Below are 13,752 nucleotides of genomic sequence, written 5' to 3'. Positions count from 1 at the left end.
ATTCAGGAAGGTTCAGAAACGGGAATGAATTCTACTTTTAGTACATTAAACAAGGAAAAGCCTGTAGGGTATGAACCAAACTCAGTGAGCTTCAGATGGTGGAATGTTCCATTCTGAAGCCCAGTGGAGAGCATGAAGCATCACATATAGGTCTGGGAGCAAAAAGCCTGGAGATGCTGGGGTTGAAAGGTGTGTGGGAATGAATGAGATATTCTGAAGAGAGGTATAAGAAATAGAACAGCAAGCCAACAACGGAGCCTTAGGGAAATTCAGGAATACACTGAGATTTCTCCCCTCTTTACATTCAGATGCTATTTTAGCCCTCTTTACCTCTATCAAAACTGATCTGTCCTTCACTAATCAACCTGAATACACTCCTTGTGGTGGTGGGGACAGTCGATGCCTTTATTTTCTTCTATTTGCTTGTTGCGTTTTATGTTACATAAAATGTAGGATTTGTGATATTTCAGTTCATTCTGAATTGAATATGTTACCATAACAAAGCAGTCTATGTGAGCGCCCATTTTTATTGACTTGGATTGTTTCCAGATCAGATTACCTCATATCTGTTCATATAATCTAGGTTTAGGAGCTGCCTTAATTAGATAGACATCACAGTTGGATATTATAAAAGAAAGTGTGTTTGGTGGCAGCAGAAATTGTTGGAAGAAAGAGAACTACCATTTATTTAATGCGTTCTCTGTCACCGATGTTTAAAACATATAAGTTAATTAACCTTCAGAATAGTCCTTGTGACCTATGTATTATTCCTGTCTGTTCAGATGAGGAGGATGAGGCTCAGAATAAGTCATTTCGTATAGCTGCTATGTAAAGGGCTGGCATTTAAAATGAGACATACTTGGCCTGTTTCTGCTACTCCTCACTGGCTCTTGAAGATCTGAAGAAGGTTTCAAGATGCCATGAGTGAAAATGATTCATTGCTATCCTTATGAAGACCTAAACGCTATATTTTGGAGGGAACCTTTTCCTACCCACTATATCTGGATTTGATTCCCTGCTGTTTGCTGCCGTAGCATTATCCCATCTCTATTTGATAGGTTTGGATTTGTGTCTCTACCCAAATTTCATGTCGAATTGAAATCCTCAGTGTTGTAGGAGGGGCCTGGTGGAAGGTGAATGGATCATGGGCGTGGATTTCTCCCTTGCTGTTCTTGTGATAGTGAGTGAGTCCTCATGAGATCTGGTTGTTTAAAAGTGTGTAGCCCTTCCCCTTTCACTGTCTTTCCTGCTCTGGCCATGTGAGGACGTGCCTGATTCCCCTTCACCGTCTGCCATGATTGAAAGTTTTCTGACATCTCCCCAGTCATGCTATCTGTACAGCCTATGGAACCATGAGTCAATTAAGCCTCTTTTCTTTATAAATTACCCAGTCTCAGGTATTTCTTCCTAGCAGTGTGAAGACAGACTAATACACTATCCTGTTACTATTTATCAGTTTATTTATGTTCCTTAATTATCTGTCTGCCTTTCCACATTCCAGACCTAAGAGGATGAGAAGCTAGTCTGCCAACTCACTATCAAAGCCACAGGGCCTAATAGATTGAAGGATCCAGAATAGATTATTTAAACACAGATCAATTCTTCATTTAAACATGAAAAATCTGACATTTTGTGGGTTCTAAACTAGTGTTCATCATCTGGAAAAATATTTGCTTAGCAAAATCAAACCATCATTTGAATGTGTTATTGGTTTCAAATAGTATCTTTTCATGGAATACAGATTAGGTGTCATTACAGAGTAAAAGGAATGATAGAATCAATTGTCACTTTCTAATCACACTGTTTATGATAAATTATAATCAGATGATAGAGACTAGAATTGAAAAGCCAATTTGATTATAATAATTTAACCTCCTGTCATGTTTCTGGGTTGAATGTGCTCCATCAATGAGGCAATATGATCTGCCAGCCTATGACTGTTAAGACAACAGGCTCCTGTGCAACTCACCTTCATGATTTTTGGAGATAAAATGTTTTGTTGATAAAATTGAGGAGGGAAGAATTACACACACCCAGTGATTTTTATTCCATTATGTTGGAAGAATTCTGATGGGCAGCTGCAACCCAGAACACAGTGTCTCCCAGCTGTCTCCCGACTGCAAAATGTTAGGATGTACACACCCATAACTAATGAAAATTTCAGAGGGTGATGATAACCTCATAAGGTATAATAGGATTCCATCTGAAAGTGCTATGGGTGAAAGCCTCAGCTATTTAGCCGATGGTAACTCTGTGACTCAGAAACAAAGAGAATTTTTAATTTCAATATTCATGGTTACAGAAAGGAGAGGAAGAAAAAGACCCTACAGTAATAAAAAACAATTTATGCCTTTGCACAAATCTGGCAAAAATAGAGAAAAACATGACAAATTACTTTAAACATATTTCTGTATCAATTCACACTGTCAAAAACATAAGCAAAACTATCTCTCTCTATGCTGCATTTTGCAAAAAATAAGAGCTACCTGTGGTTGCAAATAGCCACCTCTACTGTGTGGATACAACATTTTTTTTTAACAAACATCAGGCATAATGTAGGATCAGCCTCTGAAGTATTACACATAGAAATATATTAGAATTTGAGTTTATCAAATAAAGGCTGAAAACTCTACTTTGAGGTTGCAGTCTCAAGTAATATTCATTCTTATATTAAGTAAATAGACCCTCTTGGCTTTTGCCAAGTAGAATTAAACAGGAAACAATGCTTTGTAATTCTATTCTTGATTAACAGTACTTTTGTGATAGGAAGTTGTAGGAGAAAGACCACAGAAAAATCGGGCTTGGGTTCCTGATGCTGTGTGAACTTAGATCTCCTAATATCACTGAGCCTCAGTTTGTTCATGTGTAAACAGGGAATAGTAACTTGCCCCCCTGACATATATATTTATACAAAGAAGCACTTAGAAGGGCTTTACAAATTTTTCCTGTCATTAATGAAAACATTGGGCTTTGAAAACATCTGGGTTTTAAGCTGGGCATGGAAATGCATGCCTGTCATCCCAGCTACTTGGAAGGTTGAGGTGGGAAGGTTGCTTGAGTCCAGGAGTTCGAGTCCAGCCTGAGCAGCAGAGTGATCAAAAAGAATCATAATAATAATTTTAAAAATAAAATAAATAAAACATGATGGGGAGAAAAATGACTTCTGCAAGGTCATTTGGAAAGTCTGTGACTGAGCTGCAGAGTGTCACTTCTGGTCACAGGCTGTCTCTCTGGCTCTCTGGACTTCATCAACAGGAGAGTACCACCTGCCTCTCCCCAGGAGAGCACTCTCGGCCTTGAGTGAAATAAATGGTGCCCTTAATCAAATGTGATTGCAGTCTGATAACTGCAAAAGCAGCTAATTAAGTACGGTGTCCTGCTGCCCAGTGGTTGCTGAAGGCATAATACTGCCTGAAAAGTCATGTACATTAGATACACAAGTCTGCCATGTTACCCTAGGCTGGCTTGTGAATTAGAGGGAGAAACCCACTCAGAAACTAGGAAATCAAATCTAAATAAAAATATATAAACCTGATTTATAGAAAAAAATTACATATATAATATCAAAAATCAGTGGGTAATGATTTGCTTTAAAAATGATTCATTAAAGAATTCCAATGGCTCATCTCCATTGACAATATGTCAATAAATAATGCACACAATGGTGTTCTAACTGCTAGCTCTTTTGGCAGAGTGATCCTAGTGCTGTATAGATTGAGTGTTCCTTTGTATGTAACAGTTGAGAATTTCCCTGATTAAGCTCTTTAAAAAATTGTGTTAATCAGCAGTTTTCTCCATTTAAGTCAAGACTTGTAAGACTTAAAAGAACAAAAAGTGCAACAACTTGCCTCCGATGATATTGTGCATAACCTACATTTGGAACAATCTCCAGACAGAATGTATTTTCAGTGGAAGCAAATAAATGCCAGATGGCATGCCAAATAAAAAGTCATTGATCACAGTGAGGATCAGCTGAGGTCTATCAATTCTAAAATGAGTTTCTTTTTATTCAGCCTGTTGGCTTTACACCACCAGCTTAATATACATGTTATATATTTTGTTTAGTGTTTGTGGTAAAATAGCTTTTGTCTCATTATATTTAGTTGGGAGGGTTGGTTCCAGTTCTGAGTAAGATGAAGAAAACAAGCTCCACGCTCTGCCTCCCACTGAGCATAACTGTGGAGCGTGGACAGAATGCACGAAGCAGCTACTCCAGGACTGTGGAAAGTAAATACTAGCAGGTGGATTGGGGAACCAGACAAAATTTGAAATACTGCCCAACTAGCCATAAATTTACCAGTTGTTTCCCTCTGTTACTCGACTCTGGACTAAACGCAGCCCAAAACATAGAAATAGGCTTCAGGACATGGACAGAGAGCTGCAGGAGAAGCCCTCTAGTTCTGTCTAAGTAAGCAAGCATAATGTGAACAGCGTTTAGCATCTGTGCCATCAGAATCCCAGAAGAAAGGAGAAAGAGTATGGGGCTAAAAAATCCCAAGTTTGGTGAAAGAAATAAATTACAGATCTAAGAAGCTGAGGAAATTCCAAACTGGATAAACCCAATTAAATTCACACCCAGATACATCATAATCAAATTGGTTAAAAGCTAAAGAAAAAAAATTTGGAAGCAGCCAGAGAAAAACAAAACATTACCTATAGGGGAGCTGTGATTGGAATGACTTCATTTTCTCATCAGAAACCTTAGAGGCCAGGAAAGTGGCATATTTTTTAAGTGCCCAAAGAATAGAATTGTCAACCTCTATATCAAGTAAAAAATATTCTCCAAGAATAGAGATAAAGACATTCTTAAATTAAGAAAAATTAAGAAAATATTAATCCAGCAGACCTGATGTAAAAGTTATTCAGGAAGAAAGCAAATGATACCAGAGAAAACATGGAATATCATAAAGGAAAAAGAAGAGTAAAAAATCAAAGTCCTGCCCCACTAGCAGTACTAGTTAGTAAATATGGTAGGCTGTTTTTCTCCTCTTGAGTTTGTTAAAATGCAATCGACTATTTAATGTGAAAACATATGATATGTATGACAGCACATTCAATGGTTTAGATGTAATATTTAACATGACTAGCATAGGAGGGGAAAGGTTAATGGATCAATAAGATGATAAGGTTTCTATATTCCAACTAAAATGATACAAAATTGATTCTAGGTGATGATGAAGAGTTAAGTATATATCCTGTAATCCCTAGAGCACCCACTAAAAAGAACAATAAAGAACTACAGAGTAATATAGTCAAAATCATAGTAGATAAATTAAAATGGATACTAATAAATATTCTTATAACTGAAAAGAAGGCAGAAAAGGGGAGTCAAAGGAATGAAAAACAGAGGGAACAAACAGAAAGCAAATCACAAAATGATATACCTAAATTCAAACATATCAATAATTACATTAATGATATAAACATACCAGTAAAAACAGCAAATGGATTTTGTTCTGAACCTACTCAGATATATGTTATTCATTTCAACTCTACTGAAATAGGTAACTTAAGTAAAAGGATGGAAAAAGATATACCATGCAAATATTAACCAAAAGAAAGCTGGAGTGGCTGACAAAGTACAATTATACCTTGCAGACATTGTAGGTGCCATTCTGGACTACCAAAATAAGGCACGTATGGCAACAAAGTGAGTCACATGAATTTTTTGGTTTCTTGGTACATATAAAGTTGTTTATACTGTAGTCTATTAAGGGTGCAGTAGCATTATACCCGAAAAACAATGTACATACCTTAATTTTAAAATAGTTTGTTGCTAAAAATCATCCGAGCCTTCAGCAAGTTGTTGTAATTTTTTTGCTGGAAGAGGGTCTTGCTTTGTTGCTGATGGCTGCTGACTGATCAAGGTGGTGGTTGCTGAAAATTGGGGTGGCTGTGGAAATTTTTAAAAATAAGACAACGGTGAAGTCTGCTACATCAGTTGACTCCTCCTTTCATGAAAGATTACTCTATAGCGTGCAACGCTCTTTGGTAGCATTTGACCCACCGTAGAACTTCTTTCAAAATTGGAGTCAAACCTTCTAAACCCTACTGCTGCTTTATCAACTAAGTTTATGTAATATTCTAAATCCTTTGTTGTCATTTCCACAGTGTTCACAGCATTTTCAACAGGAATAGATTCCATCTCACAAAACCACTTTTTTGCTAATCCGTAAGAATTAACTGCTGTTATGTTCAAGTTTTATCGTGAGACTGAAGCAATTCAGTCACATCTTCAGGCTCCACTTTTAGTTCTAATTTCCTTGATATTATCACTATACCTGCAGTTACTTCCTCTACCAAAGTCTTGAACCCATCAAAGTCATCCATGAGGGCTGGAATAAATTTCTTTCAAACTTCTATTAATGTTGATAATTTAACCTCCTCCCATGAATCATAAATGTTCTTAGTGACATCTAGAATGGTGACTCTTTTCTAGGTTTTCAATTTACTTTGCCCGGATCCGTCACAGGAATAACTATGTGTGGCAGCTATAGCCTTACAAAATTTATTTCTCAAATAATAAGACTTGAAAGTCAAAATTACTCTGTGATCCATGGAGTACAGAACGGGTGTTGTGTTAGCAGGCATGAACACAGCGTTCATCTCCTTGCACACCTCCATCAGAGCTCTTGGGTGACCAGGTCCATTGTCAAAGAGCAGTACTATTTTGAAAAGTATCTTTTTTCCTGAGCAGTAGTTCTCAGTAGTAGGCTTCAAATATTCAGTAAATGATATTGTAAACAGCCATGCTGCCATAAGGGCTTTGTTGCACATAGGCAGAGTAGATTTAGCACAGTTCTTAAGGATCCTTAAGTTTTCAGAATGTGCAGTGAGCACTGACTTCAACTTCAAGTCAGCAGCTGTATTAGTGTCTGACAAGAGAGTCACCCTGTTCTTTGAAGCTTTGAAGCCAGACATTGACTTTTCCCTGTAGCTATGAAAGTCCTAGATGGTGTCTTCTTCCAGTAGGACTCTGTTTCATCCACACTGAAAATATGTTGTTTAATGTAGCCACGTTTATCAATGATCTGAGCTAGCTCTTCTGGAAAACTTGCCACAGCTTCTACATCAGCATTTGCTGCTTCGCGTTGTATGTTTATTTGTGGAGATGGCTTTTTCCTGAAACCTCCTGAACCGACTCTTCTAGCATTTAACTTTCCTTCTGCACTTTCCTTACCTCTCTCAGTCTTCACAAACTTGAAGAGAGTTAAAGCCTTGCTCTGGATTAGGCTTTGGCTTAAGGGCATGTTGTGGCTGGTTTGATCTTCTACCCAGATCACTTTTGCTTTCTTATCATTCATGTGTTCACTGGAGCAGCACTTTTAATTTCCTTCAAGAACTTTTCCTTTGCTTGCACAACTTGGCTCCCTGGTGCGGGAGTCAGCTTTTGGCTGTCTCAGCTTTCAACTTGCCTTCCTCACGAAGCTTAATCATTTCTAGCTTTTGATTTCAAGTGAGAAACCATTTTACACTTCCTTTCATTTTAACTCTCAGAGGCCATTGTAGAGTTATTAATTGGCCTAATTTCAATGTTTTTGTGTTTCAGGGAAGAGGGAGGCCTGAGGGGAGAGAGAAAGATTGGGAACAGCTGGTCAATGGAGCAGTGAGAACACACACAACATTTATCAATTAAGTTCACCATCTTATACAGGTGCAGTTTGTGGTGGCCGAAAATAATTACAATAGTAACATCATCAAAGATCACTGATCAGAATTACCATAACAGATGTAATGAAAAAGATATAGTGAAAAACAGATATAATGAAAAAGTTTGACATATTGTGAAAATTACCAAAATGTGACACAGAAACACAAAGTGAGCATATGCTGTTGGAAAAATTGTGCCAATAGACTTGCTCAATGAAGGGTTGCCACAGATCTTCAATTTATAAATAACATAATATCTGTGAGACTCAATAAAGAAAATACACTAAAATGAGGTATGCCTGTAGTTTCTTGAAACTCACCTGACAAGGGAAAATGAACAATCTGTTTATGCTGACTTACACAGAGGGTAAAATGAAGTTATTTGCATTTTTTCTTATTCTTTTTAAATTTTGTTTATGAGGCGTGTCAGTGGATTACAAATAATACCGTGGAAGCTTAGATTGACTTTACTGTAATTCTAAATCATTCAAAAGCTTGACAGTCCCTGGCATTTCGTACATGTATAAACACCTCAATTCGGATTTGAGATCTTTGAGGATCTGGCCCACACTCTACACTTTTCTGTAGTGCATCAAATACCCATTGCAGCCATGGTAGAAATATTAATTTAACATACAGCATACAGAATGTGCCCTGTAGGTGACATGACATGAAAACAAAGACACAGAAATAGAAAATTAAGAAGGTTGATCATTAAATTTTGTGATGAAAATGACTAAAATAATTCATTTTAAATTAGGTTTATTAAGAGAAATGTACAGTCCGATGAGGTGTGAGAAAGAATTTGGGAAGGGAAAAGAGTGCAATATTAAAATGAACACTCTTTAATCACAGGCTTCCCAACCATGTTCATACATTTTTAAAAATTCATTAAACTTTTTAAAAGAATGATCCTGGCTCTTTTCTTCTAGTCTAAATATTTATGAGATGGGAGTGCTCACATAGAACTGCAGAACCCCAAAATTTATTGTTTTCTGGGTACATGAAAAAAGTAGCACATGAGAGAAAAGAGCTTATCCTGGAACGATGTATCCTAAGCCAGTAAAACCTGCTCTATTTTTCAGATTATGCCTCTAGGAAGACTAACCCCTATGTGTTTCAATTAGTCAAAGGTCTGATTTAAAGGTCTGTAAAACTTGTAGTTTCTTTTTTTTTTCTTTTACTGCATCATTTGTTTCAAACAACACTTTTAAGCCTATATTTGCACACAAGGAACAAAAACATATTTATCATGTATTCCTGTCTTAAATCACATTCAAGCTTATAAATGTCTTGCAGTTGTAAACGCTAGACCTTAATTATGCCTACTCAGTGAAAAGTAGAGATTTCACAGAATTTGAATTTGTTTAAATTAGAGATTCTCAGACTTTATTATGCACTAAAATCACCTAGGAGTACTTTCTAAAAATAACACTTTCCCAGACTCTAATCTAGAAATTCAGATCCAGTGGGTAGAAAATTAGGGTAGAAAATCTACATTATTATTAATTATCCCTCACTAGGAGATTCTGTAACAAATGACCCTTAGACCACACTGGTTTAAATAACCCATACTGGCTGGGCTTGGTGGCTCATGCCTGTAATCCCAGCACTTTGGGATGCTGAGGTGGGAGGACAGTTTGATGCTAGAAGTTTTTAAGACCAACCTGGACAACATAGCAAGACTTCATCTCTATAAAAAATGAGAAAATTAGCCAGATGTGATGACACACGCCTGTAATCTCAACTACTCAGGAGGCTGAGACAGGAGAATTGCTTGAGCCCAGGAGTTCGAGGCTATAATGAGCCATACTCATGCCACTGCACTGCATCCTGGGCACAGAGCACAACCCTGTCTCTTAAAAATAATAATCATTAGACAAATAAACCTTACCAAAAAACATTTCATTGTCTACTCCTATTATCCTATGTAATTATCAATTAAGGGATGTAATCAAACCATCATTTCATAAACTAATTTCTTCACACTTATATAGACTTACATAAAGGGTTACTTTAAATTACCATGGTAAATATATTCAGAAGTATTGAAAATAAAATGCTATAAAATTCATTTGTGTTTGATCAAAGTGATTGAATAGCTAACAGAGACCCATGGGTTCTCAGTAAGACCCCAAACAAATTTACAAAGCTTTGCCTGTGCCAAAAATAAGTGATAAAATAGTGTAATAGGTGTAAAATAGTGATAACAGTAGAATCTGCCCCATAGGTTGCTACAAGGTTTAAATGAATTAATACTTATGAACCACTTAGAACATCAGCTGGTACTCAGTAATGTTTAGCTACTTTCTATTCTCTAATGTATGCTTCCATTATTCATACATGATGGGTAAACCAGGGAATGGTATTAGTATAACAGGAAAGTTGTATTGGTTGAAATTGAGTTTTCCTTGGCAATGGGAGCCAAAAAAAGAAGAAAAAAAAAGTAGAAATAGAATTACAACTTTCAGCAGGAAGGAACAAAACCCGTAATCTGAATGCTGCTCTAGGTGCCAAGGGAAAGCTTTTCCTTTGCCCTCTGAAGGTTCTTTGAAAATTATCTGACAAAAGTCACATTAATAGATGGCATATAAAATTATTAATGCGAATGGAAGAGAATCATAGAGTGGTTGCCCCACCACACACTGGGGTACAGATGGTTATATACCCTTATCTTCAGGGTAAAGGGAGATGGGGAAGTGTGGATGATCTTAGGGGGATAGCAAATTGTTTTTAGGCCAATTAAATGGGCTTGAAGAACATACAATGGCCTGGGACAAAGTCTCTTGGGCCCACAAAACAGACAATGGTTTGTGACAAGTCTGTCCAGGTGTGTTGACAGACTTCAGTCTTTGTTCCTCCCATATGACTTCAGTTAGTGAAAAATCAGGGAGGGGATCATAGGTAATTGTTTTTGTCTTTGGCGAGTCTGGACTTTAGCCAGATGAGGGAACTTCAGGGAACAACTTCATCCTGTGCTTGGAGAGAGACAGGGAATTGAGAGACAGGAGTGGGAAGAAGGTCAAAGTGACCTTGAAGATCCTTCAGTTGAGTATGTCGAAACACCGTATTTCAGGCGATCAGTTTCTGAGCCTGAACATTGCACAACCTGGACCCCTCTGTGCTTGATTTTAAGAAAAATAAAAATGAGTCCTTGCACCCTGGCTCCCTAACCAGAAAAATGCACCTTCAACCTTGCTCAGCTCTTGACTCCTGGCAAGTTGCACTTCCTCCTGTGCTCAGGGGCCACTTCCGCCTTCATTGTCTAGATGCTGGGAAGCTGGCATTTCCACTGGGTTGTTTTTGTGCCTTTTAAATGTCCTCTGAAGCAGCGTCGAGCCACAGTGAACTTCCTCCCTGAGCTGGGCAAGTTATTTCCTGACGTATCCACTATTGTTGCTGTAGGGCTGTAAGCAGAGTAGAATCTCTCCCGACGTTAATAAAGCTTTCTCTCTCGGGTTGCTGTACTGCATGGGCTTCTTCCTTACACCTAAGACGGTGCATTCCCATGGCCATGCATTTTGCAGCAGTTGCAAAAGTAAGATATTTAAATGATCTCTTTCAAGACTATGATCTCTTTCTACTTCAATTTCCTCTCCCTAGAGGCTTTAAAATGACTTCACCATTTGGGGGTTCCAGTTGGGGGAAGTGGAATTGTGAGTAAATTTAGTCTGCATTTAGTACATAGGTCATAATCATTTCCACGTATAGTTAAATTATTGCTAGCCATTCCAATACAGGAATAGCTCCCAAGCATGATCAACAGCCCACCACACCAACTCATTCAGTATTCTGATGCCTAGGGGCAAAGCAAGATCAGACGCCAACATGAATGTGTGATCAAAGTGACTCCTACAACTAAGCAAAATGGAAGTGACTGGGTGGTGATGAAGAAACAAAGTTTCAAAATAGGAGTCAGAAGAGAATCTGTGGCACAATTCTTCCAAGTACAATATTACTACTTGTATTTGAAAGAAATCTAACAGAAGTTTTCTCAAATTTGCTAACAATTCTAAATATTTACACATTACCACTAACATGCTGTGAGACTAAAATAGTTTTTTAAACCAAGAATAGCCAAAAGCCAATTACAATCCATCATCTTAGAGGACATACTATGTTACCTTTCTCTTCTCTGTTTGGAGAAAGATACCACAAAGTTGTAGTCACAGGAAAAGGAGCTCAAAAAATAAAGTTATTTTATTCTTCATTTATTTTGCTTCAGAAATCTCTGATATTCAACCTGGACAGCCAGGTCCATGTCTCACCTAAGAAAACACCATATTTACGTGCTTAATTATCTGTTTAATCTCTCAATTATTGAGAAGTGGGTAATGTAAACTATCTTATTTAATTAAGAATAAACTGTAATCTCAGCACTTTGGGAGGCCGAGGCGGGCGGATCACGAGGTCAGGAGATCGAGACCATCCTGGCTAACATGGTGAAACCCCATCTCTACTAAAAAAATACAAAAAAAATTAGCCGGGCATGGTGGCAGGCGCCTGTAGTCCCAGCTACTGGGGAGGCTGAGGTGGGCTTTCTTACAGGAGACTGGCGTGAACCCGGGAGGCGGAGCTTGCAGTGAGCCGAGATCGCACCACTGAACTCCAGCCTGGGCGAGACTCCGTCTCAAAAAAAAAAAAAAAAAAAAAAAAAGAATAAGCATCTTATTAACCAGAAGGTAGAAACCATTACACAGTGCAACTGTAAGCCTGTACTATCACTCATTAACCTTGCCACCTTGGAATTAAACTTTCAGGTTGCTTATTATTATCTTTCTATGAGAAAAGACGAAGAAGCCTGAAGGATAGGGTGATGTGGATGCTGCTTCCCACTGGATGGTCAGGGATGAACACAGAAGAGGCCCTGAGGAGGTGACATCTGAGTAGAGAACAGAACAAAATGACTAAGTCAGCCACGTGAATATTTAGAACAATTCCATTCTACCAAGTGGGAGGCAAACCCAGAGACTCTAAACAGGCCATGATACATGAGAAAATTGAACCTTAAAAATAAAATAGTTCAAATTAACACAAATACTTTTCATTTGTAATAAAATATATTATATAATTTTAATAAAAAAGTAATATGTTTGTCAAATTAGGAATTAAAAAGGGACTGGTATATCTAGTAGAGAAATTTTGTCATTTAATGTCTTCTGAAACATTTAATCTACTCTGAAATGATTTGGGAGTTGAGGTAAATTATCCTTTACATGTCATTTTATACTCAAATAATAATTTATCTTTTTCTTTTTTGTTTTTGTTTTTGTTTTTGTTGAGATAGGATCTCACTCTGTTGCCCAGGCTGGAGGGCAGTGGGGTAATCACAGTTTCTTTGCCTAGGCTGGTCTGGAACTCCTAGGATCCACCTCAACCTCCCACAGTGCTGGGATTACAGGCATGAGCCACCGCTCTAGGCCTTTCTTATTATTTAAATATTTAAACCCATATATTCACAATTCAAAAATATAGAGATAGATGTTGTTTTTACTTACAAGATCATCCTTTAGAATTTATTTAAATAATGTTTAATAATTTTAATACAATTCTCTTTCCTCTGACATTATCATTGATCCATGTTTCTTCAGGGTCACCAGGATGTATACCCTTCAAAAGCATCATTAGAGATGGGCCCTGACTGTAGAGTTTGTGAAATTTAGTTCTGTAAGTCAAAAGAGATTTATAAACACGGCATTCTTATGGTAGACATTTAGCTAATAAATCCTAAATCAGTTTTGATTTATAAATCCTTTTATTGCCCTTGGGATTCAGGTGACTGATTTATGAGTCAGTATGCTAAAATCTATAATTTGACCAGGCATAAATCTTATTCTACGATTTCTGTTTTAACATATGATTCATAAATCCTGGTCAGGTTCTGTGTCTGGTTTTCTAAGCACTCTGCATTTAACAGTGAGTCTCGTTAAGTTCATATTTTAGGATTTTGACGACTAAAAGTGATTATTCGTACAGAATTCAAGTAAATAAAAACAGCAGCTGAACAGTTTTCCTGTATTCTGGTTGGTGGATTAGTAGAAGTGAGCTTTAAATTCATTAATGATCTCAAAATGTTTTAGCCTTCAGAACGGTAAAATATCG

At 37.4% G+C, this 13,752-nt stretch overlaps 1 protein-coding gene and 1 long non-coding RNA gene across 3 annotated transcripts in view; one reads left to right on the top strand and one right to left on the bottom strand.

The window, feature by feature from the left end:
* Window positions 1-13,752, top strand: part of CYYR1 (cysteine and tyrosine rich 1) — a 107,408-nt gene that overhangs the window by 16,010 nt on the left and 77,646 nt on the right. The window lies entirely within an intron of this gene.
* LOC129138315 (uncharacterized) overlaps window positions 1-13,752 on the bottom strand; it is a 73,973-nt gene that overhangs the window by 11,868 nt on the left and 48,353 nt on the right. Inside the window, exon 3 of the long non-coding RNA XR_008541534.2 lies at window positions 5,754-7,562. This is a non-coding gene — a long non-coding RNA (uncharacterized LOC129138315). The remainder of the gene's footprint in view (window positions 1-5,753; window positions 7,563-13,752) is intronic.

Source organism: Pan troglodytes, chromosome 22 (genome assembly GCF_028858775.2).
Source record: "Pan troglodytes isolate AG18354 chromosome 22, NHGRI_mPanTro3-v2.0_pri, whole genome shotgun sequence".
Taxonomy (NCBI): Eukaryota; Metazoa; Chordata; class Mammalia; order Primates; family Hominidae; genus Pan; species Pan troglodytes.
This window is presented reverse-complemented; position numbering and strand designations above follow the sequence as displayed.